Consider the following 11089-nt stretch of genomic DNA (forward strand, 5'->3'; position numbering starts at 1 on the left):
GGACGTTTCCTATGGCATCATTGATAAGCCTCAAATGAGGGAGGGAGGAGGGGAAAAGGCAATAAACAAATACTCCACCCACACCCACCCCCTTTGGGGTGAGTTCTGAGCCCAGGGAACGGGCACGGCTCAGGCCTGGGCAGGTGGGCCCAAGTCCAAAGGCCCAGGACTCCCCACACTTGGTCTCTGCAGGAGGGAGGAGGGCTTGGAGCTGACTACAGGGCTAACTGGTGTTGGCTAAGGGTCTTCCTACCCGGACACCCAGCGTGTGTGGCCACCACTCATCGGTCTCACCCCAGAGTGGGTGGTGCTGTTGTCAGGCAGCCTACCCCTACGGGACTGAGGTCATTGGTGCCTTGGACCCTGGCGCCCCTTTGCCCGCATATGATAGCTGATGGCTTTGGGCAGGGGTAAGGGGGGCACAGAACCAGGGGAGGAAGGCTGCTGTGTCCTGCTGTCGTCCCCAAGGGGAACGATGTCCTGACACAAGGAGCGTGCCGGATCTGCAGTCAGCACCCCTGCACACCCCCTGGGGGGAGTGTGGTTGGCATGGCCGCCTCTCTGGGTTCAGCCGGGGGCATCCTGAAGACCCGTTTCCACTGTGCCCCACACCTCCTGGGCTTGCATTTTCTCAGACTGCGTAAATGGGCCTGTATCCACGCCAGCTCCGCTCTTCTGGGCTCTTTGGCCTCTTTGGGCCTCCTGGGCCATCCACCCCTGGTCTGGAGGCCCGGCAGGGCCACACAGCAGGCATGGCGGGTGTTCAGGGGGGTCAGGTCCTCCCTCCTTGAAGGTCTGCAGCCTAACGGTGTTCCTCTCTGCCCACCCCCACCCCCGCCCCCAGGATGAAGTGACACCCCAAGCGGTTGCGAGGAGCCTCGAGGATCCAGTACAAGGTAAGGCCTGAGCCCCCTTCCTGATGACCAATGTCGCCTGGCTGGGGCCGGGCGTGCCGGGTGCCCAGGGAGGAAAAGAAAGAGGGGACAGTACCCACTGCCAGTCCTAGACGAGCAGAGAAGATGGGTGCCAGACCGGGAGTGGGCTGGGTGCACTCTGTCTGGGAGATGTAGTGCCCAAGCAGTGGTTCTCAGGTGCTCGTTGCCCTCCCCGAAGCTTTGAGAACCTCACAGATGGACATGGGAACCAAGGACCCTCTCCCTGGTCCCAGTGGCCCCCCTTCCTCCTTGAGAGGCTGGCAAGGGAAGGATGGGAGCCCTGAGGCTGACAGGGGGCTGCTGGGTCTTGCCTGTGCCCGGCCCGGGCTCCTGCAGCTGGGCACGCAGGGCTGTCCAGTCCTAGTCTGGTCGGTACAGGCAGCAGGGTCCCCAGGCCCCAGGGCCACAGGGCCTCGGCCCCAGGCCGCGCGGTGTCAGAGGTGACCGGTGGAACGCCAGTGTTATGTAAATAGCGGGGCCTGCGCGGCGGGCGAGCTGGCTGGCTGTAGCCATCCATCATCCAGCGCGGCAGGGCGGGGGACAGACGCGGCACCGTGCGCCTGGCTCCAAACCTGTTTGTTTTCCCTTTGTCTCTCGCGTTTTGGGGCCCCGGCTGCGACCGGCTCCGGGTTTTGTCCTGGCGGCTCCCTTCCCCCCAGGCGGACAGGGAAAGGGAGGCCGTTTGCCGGGCTCCCACCGCGGCATCTCTTTGGGACTTCAAAGGCTCCCCCCAGTATTGTCTGTGCCTGGCGGGCAGTGGCCCTGAAAACGTGATCAGAGGCGGCCGGGTGTAGGGCAGGCCCGGCCCTCGCCCTGCGCTCTCGCTGGGGCCTGTGGATTCCTCCCTTTGCCGCCGCACCACCCTGGTTACAGCACTGTCCCGGCTGCTCTGGCCAGCTGGGCCCCAAGCCCCCATCCAGTCCTCCTCCCTTCTCTCAGGGAGTCAAAGATCATGGAATGTGGGGTGCTAGGCACCTCCAGCCCTGCTTCTGAAGCATGAGAAACTGCAGTGCAGTGGAGGGCTTTTAGGGTGCTAGGAATCGCTGGGGCCCGGGCGGCTGTTTCCTTCTGCTTCTACCCTGGGCTTCTGGCTTCCCCAAGCCCCTGGTGCCCTCCATGCCAGCTCTGGTTGCCTTCCACTTGGAGGGTATCTTCTGGCATTGGATTGTAGCCAGACGCCCCAGGGTCTCAAAGGTGTGTCCACTCTCTGGGGTAGGGGATGACTAACCGCAGCCTGCGGGGGGCCCAAAGTGGCCGGCTTCCTGTAAATAAAGTTTTATCCAAACAATAGCCACACTGCTTGGGTGGCGTGTGGTCTGTGGCTGCTTTTGCACGACAATCAGAGTTAAGGGGCTACAGCAGGGAAGCCTTTCCTACAGGGCTCTTTACAAAGTGGACTAGGCATTGGGTTAGTGGTCCGTGGTTCAAACTCACCAGGCACTCCAAGAGAGAAAGATAAGGCTGTGTGCTCTCAAAGAGTTAGAGTCTTAGAAACCTGTATTTGGCCTACAGAAGAATTGTCTCAATGGTAGCGGGTGGTTTTTGTTTGGTTGGTTGTTTTCTTTATAGAAAAAGTTTGCCATTCCTTGGTCTGGAGAGTCAGGCCCCTGCCCTATGCCCTGGTTCTGGAGTTGCTCAGAGAGCCCCAGGCCTGATGAGGCTGGAGGCTGTCACCTTGTGCGCTCATCTATCTGGGGGGTCACTTTCTCTCTCCTGTCCTGGCCTCATCCTGCCTAGAGATCCCTGCTGCTTCTCTGCTCAGCCCCCTCCCTGTCTTCCGAGCTCTCCTACAGCCTCCGGGGAATCTTTTAGCGTCAGATCCACACTCTCCTCTGGTGTAAGGTGAGAAGCAGACCAACTTTGCAGGGTGGTTGGGACACGTAAGTGGCCGAGAGTGCCCAGCTCAGGCTCAGAAAGATCGTGGGTGCTTGTGTGTCAGCCCTCCCTCCCTCTGCCCCACCCCACCCCACCCCCGTTCTGAGTCTGTCTCGGTGGGGAAATCAAGGCTCCTAATTCCAGGGAGCACTGTGGATGGATGGTGCGTGTATGTACCCATGGGCAGGGGACTGTCAACGGGCCCACCACTTTGGCCGAGGGGCCCTGGGGTGTACAATCGCTCCACCTGTGAAATGAGGGGTGCTGGCCGCTTTGCAGGCTGCTGCAAAGAGAAGCAGGGATGGTTTGAGGAAGGCAAGGAGGAGTGGTGGGAGAAAGGTGGGGCTGTCTGCTTCCATGAAATCCAGTGAGGAGCCCACAGGGGCAGCTCTATGCTGCCCTATAGGGTCGCTGTGAGTCAAATCGACTTGATGGCAGTGGATTTGGGTTTGAGTTGGGTTTGTTTTTATGGTGTAGTATTCCCTGGGTGGGGTGGGCGTGCCTAGAGTGAAGCAAAGCCGAGGCATGAATCTAGGCCTGGATTCATGGGGCTGGGGGTGGAGGCAGTTCTGCCTGAGCAGGCTCTGGGGTCACTCTGGCCACTGGTCCTGCTGCTGCGAGCTCCTGTGGGAACCAGGCTGGGAGCCCAGAGAGCGGCCGAGAGGAAGCTGTCAGAGGCCTGAAATGCGCTAGGCCTGGAGCCCCGGGCGAAGGCCATTCCTCACGGACCTTCTTCTCCGGCTCTGTCCATGGCCTCCTTGGGTCTTGCGACCCTCTCTTTGCTCCCCTCCACCCCCCACTAGTTCCTTTCCCTCCTCGGCTCCCCACTACCCATGCCGCCCCCTCCCACTCCACGGCGCGTTCCCGCTGTCTGTCCCCCGCTCTCCTTTCCATCCACTCGGAAGGCTTTCCTTCACTTCCTTGTCACCCTAATTGATTGCATTAACCTTTCAGCGTATTGGATTTCCCCGGCATCGTGCAGAGAGCCCTGCGCAATATGCTTATAATCTGAGCCATAATGGACAGTTTGCAGTCAACAAGCCCCTTTTCCCTTCGGGCCATTGACGTCTTCCTTGCCCCAGGCCACCGGGGGCCCTTCCCCCCTCTGGTAGGGCTGGGCCACAGAGTGGGGCCAGGAGGAAGTGGACATGCACCCTCTGATCTCCGTGCCCAGTCCCCGCTGTGTTGCCCACTCCTGAGCCCCTTTCTGTGTAGCGAGTGGCCGATGGGACCAGCTTGGATGCTGTGATACGGATCCTGCGATCCCATCTGGACAGCTCTCGGCACAAACCTGGAAGGTGCTGGGGGGATGACGGTGACCAGGAGGCTGCGAGGACGAGTCTGAGATCTCCATGGACCTTCTGAGCACTTGGTCCGCTCCTGGAAAGGGTGTGTCAGAGCACAGGGGAGACTGAAGGGAGGGGCCTTTCTGAGCCAAGGGACAAAGACTGGCCATGGGAGAGATGCCGCGGCAACAGCTCCTCAGGTGGGCAGGCACTCAGGTGCCAGATTTGGCCCTGTGTCCTTACACCAGTCCTGGGGGCGTGTGACCTGGGTGTGTGGTAAGGGATGTCAAAGAGTCTCTATCCCCTCAGAAATTTGACTTGGGGGGCAGACAGGAGAGAACGGCTGTGGGCAGCGGCTCCCTTGGGCCGCTTGCCAGCTGAGCATCTGCTTGTCCAGCGGTAGGGCAGAGGCACCAGCTCCGTGCCAGCCTTGGTCCTGGGAGCTCAGAGAGGCCTGGCCCCCATCTGTCTTGGCCGGGGTTACCAGCCCTCAGACTGGCAGCCAGTCAGCGGGTCTTCCTTCAAGACAGGAGGGGTGTCAGGTTGAATGCATGAATGTCAGGCCCTAGCCGGACAGACGCTCCCCGATGGTGCTGGTGCTGCATCCGCCCCCCCCTCCTCCTCCCTCCCAGCCACTCCTCCACCCACTGTCCATCAAATTCTCCTTCTGACCACCCGCCCAGGCTTCCTATCACTCCGTCACTCTGCAGGGCAGGCGTGGGCAAGGGGCTGGACCTCGGCCCTTCCCATCCTCTCGCAGGGATTGGGGGGTGGGCAGAGGGCACAGCAGGAAGAAGCCAAGCGTCGAATTAAAGTTTGGTGGTTGTCAGTGTCAGGAGAAGCTAAATAGCCCTGTAACTAGTATGAAGGTGAATTCACGGTCTGCCGCACATGGAAAATATGAGCACTTTGCAAGACGGGGGAGCGCGCGTGGCCAAGGCGGCCGCCTGCCACGGTGGGCAGCCTCCTCTCCAGGGACCCCTCCCCCACCCCCAGCAAGATGGCAGCAGGAAGTCGTGGACCCAGGAGCCCCAGCCAAGTGTCCTGAGGCAGCTTAGCTGCTGGACCTGGCCTGGGTGCCAGGGCCTGGGGGAGATGGACACAGGCCCTGGGATGTCCCCCACCCATCCTGCCCTGTGTGGTCTTCTCTCTGGAGCACTGACCCTGTGCTCGGCTGTGTGTTGGGAGCTGACTGCCATCTCGGTGGAGATGCCAATCTCCTTCCCCCTGTCATAGCTGCGGCTGTGAGAGGCCATTCACTTGTCATCAAGCTGAGCCTTTCCAAGTGCCCATCCATCCGATGGTGCCTGGTGTTGGCATGATCGAACCAGAGAACATCACTGTCACCCCCAGCAGGGACCTACGTCCCCCCACAGTAGCCCCTCTCCATTCCCAACGCACTGGATTTGATTCCCGTTTGGTGCTGAGAAATTAGGGGCTCAGAGAGGGTCGATGACTTGGTCTTGGGGGCGCAGCCAGCAGAGTGGTAGGGTTGGAGGTTTCGTCCTGGCAGCCAGGCTCCAGCGATCCACGTGGGACCCCCACACCCACACGTGCCAGCTCACAAGCTTCTCACAGTAGGGGCACAGGCGTGTACAAGCACCATCTCAACAGGTAGGCCCAGGTGGCGGCACGTAGTCCTCCTCCTCCTCCCCCAGGTACGTTTGCAATTCTGGACCGGAAAGTCTCGCACCCCTCCCAAGGGTGCCCCTAGCCCCTCTCCTGGATCTCTCTGTCCCCTTCCTCCGGCCAGGGGTGGGAGTGAGGAGCAGGGGACAGGGCTGGCACGACAGTGGACGCCCAAACGGGGGAGTCGAAGTGCCCACTGAGACCTTCGAAGGTTTCCGAGGGTTAAGATTCGAGTTCCCTCTGCCTCCTGATCGTTACAACCGAAGTCACGTGGCAACAGCACATTCCAGACAGTCCCTGGACCCACAGGCTGGGCCCATGGAGAGCAGTCTGACTCCTCCGTTCCTTGCATCCGTCATTCCTTCTGTTTGTCTTTCTCTCGCTCTCTCCTGTTTCTGTGCTGTCTCTTCCCACTCTTTTTCAGCCAACACCCCCTCCCTTCTAGGTCACACCCCAAAACTTTACAAAAGAAAAGAAAGCTTCTCTGGCCACTGCCCCCGACTGACCAGAGATAGCCCCCCTCAGAGGAGAGACAAAGGGAGAGAGAGGCAGCAGGGAGAGCCAGGCTGGTGGATTTGGTTTGGGTTTTTTTTTTTTTTTCCCTCCTTCTCTCTCCCTCCAAAGCGGAGGATCCGGCCGGGCCAGTTTGGATATTTATTAAGAAAAAGCCAAAGATAATTAACTTTTTTGTTTTTGTTTTGTTTGCGGGTACCTCCCCTGCTGGCACTCCTGGCTGCCTGGCAAATTAAACCTGCTTCTGCTCCCTGGGTGCTGGGCTGCCTGTTCCTCTGCTGTGGGCCGCGGGGCCCGGCCGGCGCCATCCGAGGCCCACCCAGCCACCTCCTTGGGCTTCCTCCCTCGGGTCATTCTATGCCCCCTCTGATGCCACCTCCCCAGGCTCTCCTGACTCTCAGAGCACCCTTTAGAGCAGGGTAAGTGGCCTGAGGGGTGTGGGGAGGAGGGGGGAGCAGAGGCTACTGTTTGGCATTGTGGCCAGCACTTCATTCCTGCGGCCAGGAATGGAGGAGTGAGCCTCTCTCCAGGGGAAGGAGTATGCCTCTGGCCAACCGTGGGTTTCCCAGGAGAGGGTACAAAGGACAGACACCAGGCAGGGGTGTAGGGAGAGAGTAGATTTAAGCCATGCCAACTACCAACTCTCTGGTATACTTACCGCAGAACCCCTGCCCCGGGGAACTCTTTGGGCCATGGACCCATCCCAGGATATCTGTCTACTCTCTGGAAGCCAGCTCTGTCGACGTGTGCCTTGACCCAGCCAAGTCATCCTGGGCCGGCAGAGTGTACTTGAACAAGAAGCTAAGCAGCTTCTGCTCTGTAGCCCCACAGAGCCCCAGGACCTGGCCACACCCAGGGTCTGAGCCCTGTCCAGTGTGGTGGCTACAGAAGGTGGCAGCTATGGAAGGCTTGGTGGGAACAGGGTGGAGGGCAAGCCAAGAGCCAGGTCAGCCACAGTGAGGCAGGCTGGTCCTCCTCAAGGGCCTGGCACAGCCCACTGGGGGGTGTGGGTTGCCCTTTGACTTACTAATGGGCCCCGCCCCTCCCCTACCTGAGCCCTCTCCTCCCTTGGCTCCCCCCTCCCCCCTCCCCCAGGGAAAAAAGCAGCTCTGGAAACTCCTTCCAGGTAAGGCACCCACTTTGGAGCTGGGCATGGAGAAGAGGGCATTTTTCAAGGATCTCTCTGGCCTTTTTTTTTCCCCTTCGAAATAGAAGGATGTGCAATTTTTTTGGTTTCAATTTAGCATTGGAGAATTTTATAATTTAGTAATTAAAATCTCTGATAGGCTTTAGAAATTGCGGCTAATTGAATTTAATGGGAAGATGATTTTCAATTTTATTTGATTACCGGGACCCCTGGCATCGGTATTTATGGGAAAAAAATGGGAAATGTGCTGTGTGGGCTAAGATGGCATAATTGAATTAGGGATAATCGGATTTCTCCGTCATGAATTTCACTATAATTTTCCTATAATTTTCCATTAGATATCTAGTTTACAAATATTCACAAAGAAATGAAGCTCTTTCGGAATGGAGATTGCTGGCTAACAGGATTAGGGGGCCGGGCGTGCGGCTGTGCCAGCCCTATATGGCCGTAATGCACTCCCGCCTTGCCGACACTTAGCGTGGCCTCAGCACCTTGTTTCACCATCCGCTTTGCCAACACCCCCTGCTCCCCCGCTTTATTTCCCCCTCGCTCCCATTTGTCCCTTGGCCCAACACCCACCCGTGTGGTGCCCTCTCACGCCCCGCGGACCTACTGTCCTGCCCCGCCTGCCTACCCCATGGTGTCTCCCAACCCTGCCTCTACCTCCCCACCTGCGGCTCTGGTTCCCCCCGCCCCAGGCACCCTCCCTCCATCACACGCAAACACACAGCCGTCCTCACAGGTGCGAACACGCTTGTTCACATGCACACACGGCCCTTTGGCCAAGGCTCCTGTGCCCTGGCCCAGTCGCCTCCGAGGGAACCAGTTTATTGGGATCTCGGGGTGGGGTGCAGGAACAAAAGGAGCTTTGTTCCAGTTTATGTGAAAGTTACAAATTCAAAATGAGAGCAGATACAGCCTGAGATACAGCCTGCTGAGTGAGAAGGCCCGGAGCGGAGGGAGACGAGATGAGTGGGCAAACTGGGAGCGGGAGGGGCCCAGGAGCCAGAGAGGGAGGTTGGCCTCGGAGGGCCGGGTTGGCCCTGGTGCTGGGATAGGGCGCCAGGGGGGCGGAACGGCTTTTAAGGGTCCAATCTTCCTCTCTTTTTGGGTGAGAGGAGCCTGCGGCTCTGGGCCCAGGCCTGGAGACTGGTATCAGTTGTGACAATGGGCTTTCCAGCCCCAGAGCTTCAGGTGCCTATGTCCTCCCTGTGGCCTGAGCCTCGGGGTCAAAGAGGGGTCATCAGGGCAGTGGGAGAAGCATTTGACTGGATTAGCTTGCTGTCACCACTTCTAGGACTGTCAAAGCAAAAATGAGCCAGGGCCTCAAAAGGTGTCCACGCCTCTCCCCTCCATGCAAGCACACCCACACCCCCGAGCCAGCGGGAGGAATCTGGGGACCCCTCGCTTATGTGACCTCTGACTCACACTCCCCCCACCATGCCACAGCCTCCTTCTCAAAGTTGGCCTCCTCTCTGCCTTCTCCGACCCGGTCTCCATGGGAGGCCCCTTGCTCTCTGGCCAGTCCTGCTAAGTCTCCTGTGTTGACTTGGCAGAGCTGCCCCCAAGCTGGCCGCCTTCCTCTCCAATCTTTGGCCACCAGGGGCCCCCGAGCTAAGGGGACGCTAATCCTGTTGGCCCGGCCTAGGTAGTTGGAAAAGAAAACTCTTCCCTTTTCCTTCCTCAGGTGTAAGGCCCTGGACCCACCCACCACAGAAGCTCCTATGTGCAGGTTATGTATTCAGGGAGCTCCCACACATGCAACTTTCTTTGAACCCACCCAGGAATCACCCCTTTCTCCCTGCCCTCCTCAGGAGCCTCTGGGGGGCTCAGCAGGTTACATGGTGGACTAGTAGCAACAAGGTCAGCAGTTTGAAACCACCAGCCACTCCTTGGGAGAAAGATGAGGCTTTCTACTCCCATAAAGAGTTATGGTCTTGGGAACTCACAAGGGCACTTGAGCCCTGCCCTGTAAGAGTCGCTGTGAGTTGGAATTCTCTCTCTCTCTCTCTCTGTTTGACAATGAGTTTGTTTGTTTGTTTGTTTGGTTGGTTGGTTGGTTGGTTTTTTCTCCCCTGGCTTCCCAGGCTTCTGTCTATACACCAGATGCGCACATGAAGCAGGGGCTCACTCGAGATTGGGTACTGGTCGTTGGAATTGCCTGTGGTTTAGACCCACAGCTGCAAGGGAGTGGAGCCCTTGCTTTGGGTGGTCAGGGCCTAAAGGTGCGTGTGTCGCCCAGAGAAGCCGTGGTCGGTCGCAGGCAAATTCTGTGATCTCATCTGGGGCGCCACGAGTACCAGGTCCTCTTGGGTTGGTGGCCCAACGCTAGTGGTTGAGTTTTCAAGCCAAGGTGTGGGGGAGCACATCTTTTGGCTGTCTAAAGCGTTCTCGTTCCCCACTTGGGGTTTTTCAGGCCAGGGGGGCTCAGCAAAGCGTCTCAGTCCGTCTGGCTGCTGTTCCTACTGAGGGTTGAGGCAGGCCTGACTAGCAGTATGGCAACCAGGAAACAAATGGCTGAATGGAGGAAGATGCTAAATTCCCCAGTAAGGCCATTTGGAACCAACGATCGATCAAAAAAAGGACATATGAAAATAGGGTAAAGTAGGAGAAAGAGTAGATTGTTAACTCTCTGCCAGCTTTGCCCCAAGGCCTCCCTGGGCCCCTCCCTTTTCAAAATGGAAATATTGCAAAACTAGGCCAGCACCATTTTGCCAAATGCTGCCCAAAGGCCAGAGAGCACCTGGGCCCTAGCTTCTTCTGAAATAGGGAGAGGGAGCAGAGGGGATCTTAAACACACAGAGGGGTGGGGTGGGGGTGTTAATTGTGAACAAACTGTCCGAATCCCTGTTCACCTATCTCCCTCCCATTTTCCTTGAGGCCCCCCACCCCCACCCCAGGAAAGCTTGGGTCACAAAATGCCAGGTCTCTCAGCGTACAAGGCCACAGCAGGAACTCCTGGAAGTGTGTGGGGCCCAGGCAACAAAATCTACCAAACGGGTTTCTCACAAAGTGCTCAGTCTGATGACGAACTGGGAGAGACAGGAAGTCCCATGTCCCACGCCCTGAGCCCCAGGAAAAGTGGGCGCTAACATGTTTGATTGAGGGGTGCCTGTGCTCTGCCCAGACCCTTGAGACCCTTCTGAGGCCCAGGCAAAAGCAGAGGCTGAAGGGTGGAGGGCAGAAGGAAGCCTGGATGATGCCACTGTTCTGGGCTGAGAGTGCCCCCAGGAAAGGCTACTACACAGGGAGGAGGGGCAGCAAACTCCCTTCCCACCCAGGGACCTGGCCAACCTGGCCCGGACCTGATCCTGGAGGCAGGTGCTGGAGGGGGACAGGCCAGGAGATGGGGGCAGAACTAGGGAAGGAGTGTGGGTCCGTACCCCCTCCTGGGTGGGGGTGGGGGGGCAGAGGTCCCAGGCCGGCCAGTGCACAGGGCGCCCACGAGGGCGAGCCCACAGGGCGCTAGCATCCATTTAAGGCAAAGCCCATCTCAGGCGTCGGCCGCGTCCGCGCCCCCTCGGGCCGGAGTGCGGGGGAGCGAGCTCTGGAGCGTGTTTACCGACACACCCAGACGCGCCGCCCGGGCGGCTTTTCTTCCCCGAACTCACCCAGAACACTAAACCCCGAGGAAACTGAGCACGGGGGAACCTGAACCCCTTCGAAGCCCATTCGCCGCCAGCTTCTGTAGACTGGCCGACGGG

At 58.8% G+C, this 11089-nt stretch overlaps 1 protein-coding gene across 1 annotated transcript in view; it reads left to right on the forward strand.

Moving 5' to 3' along the window:
• CASZ1 (castor zinc finger 1) overlaps positions 1-11089 on the forward strand; it is a 147274-nt gene that overhangs the window by 93366 nt on the left and 42819 nt on the right. The window contains exon 2 of the mRNA XM_045299003.1: positions 845-896. The gene's annotated coding sequence lies outside the window, so the exon portion shown is untranslated. The remainder of the gene's footprint in view (positions 1-844; positions 897-11089) is intronic.

The sequence above is a fragment of the Echinops telfairi genome, unplaced genomic scaffold (genome assembly GCF_000313985.2).
Source record: "Echinops telfairi isolate 266 unplaced genomic scaffold, ASM31398v2 ScPeMD7_7457;HRSCAF=8495, whole genome shotgun sequence".
Classification (NCBI taxonomy): Eukaryota; Metazoa; Chordata; class Mammalia; order Afrosoricida; family Tenrecidae; genus Echinops; species Echinops telfairi.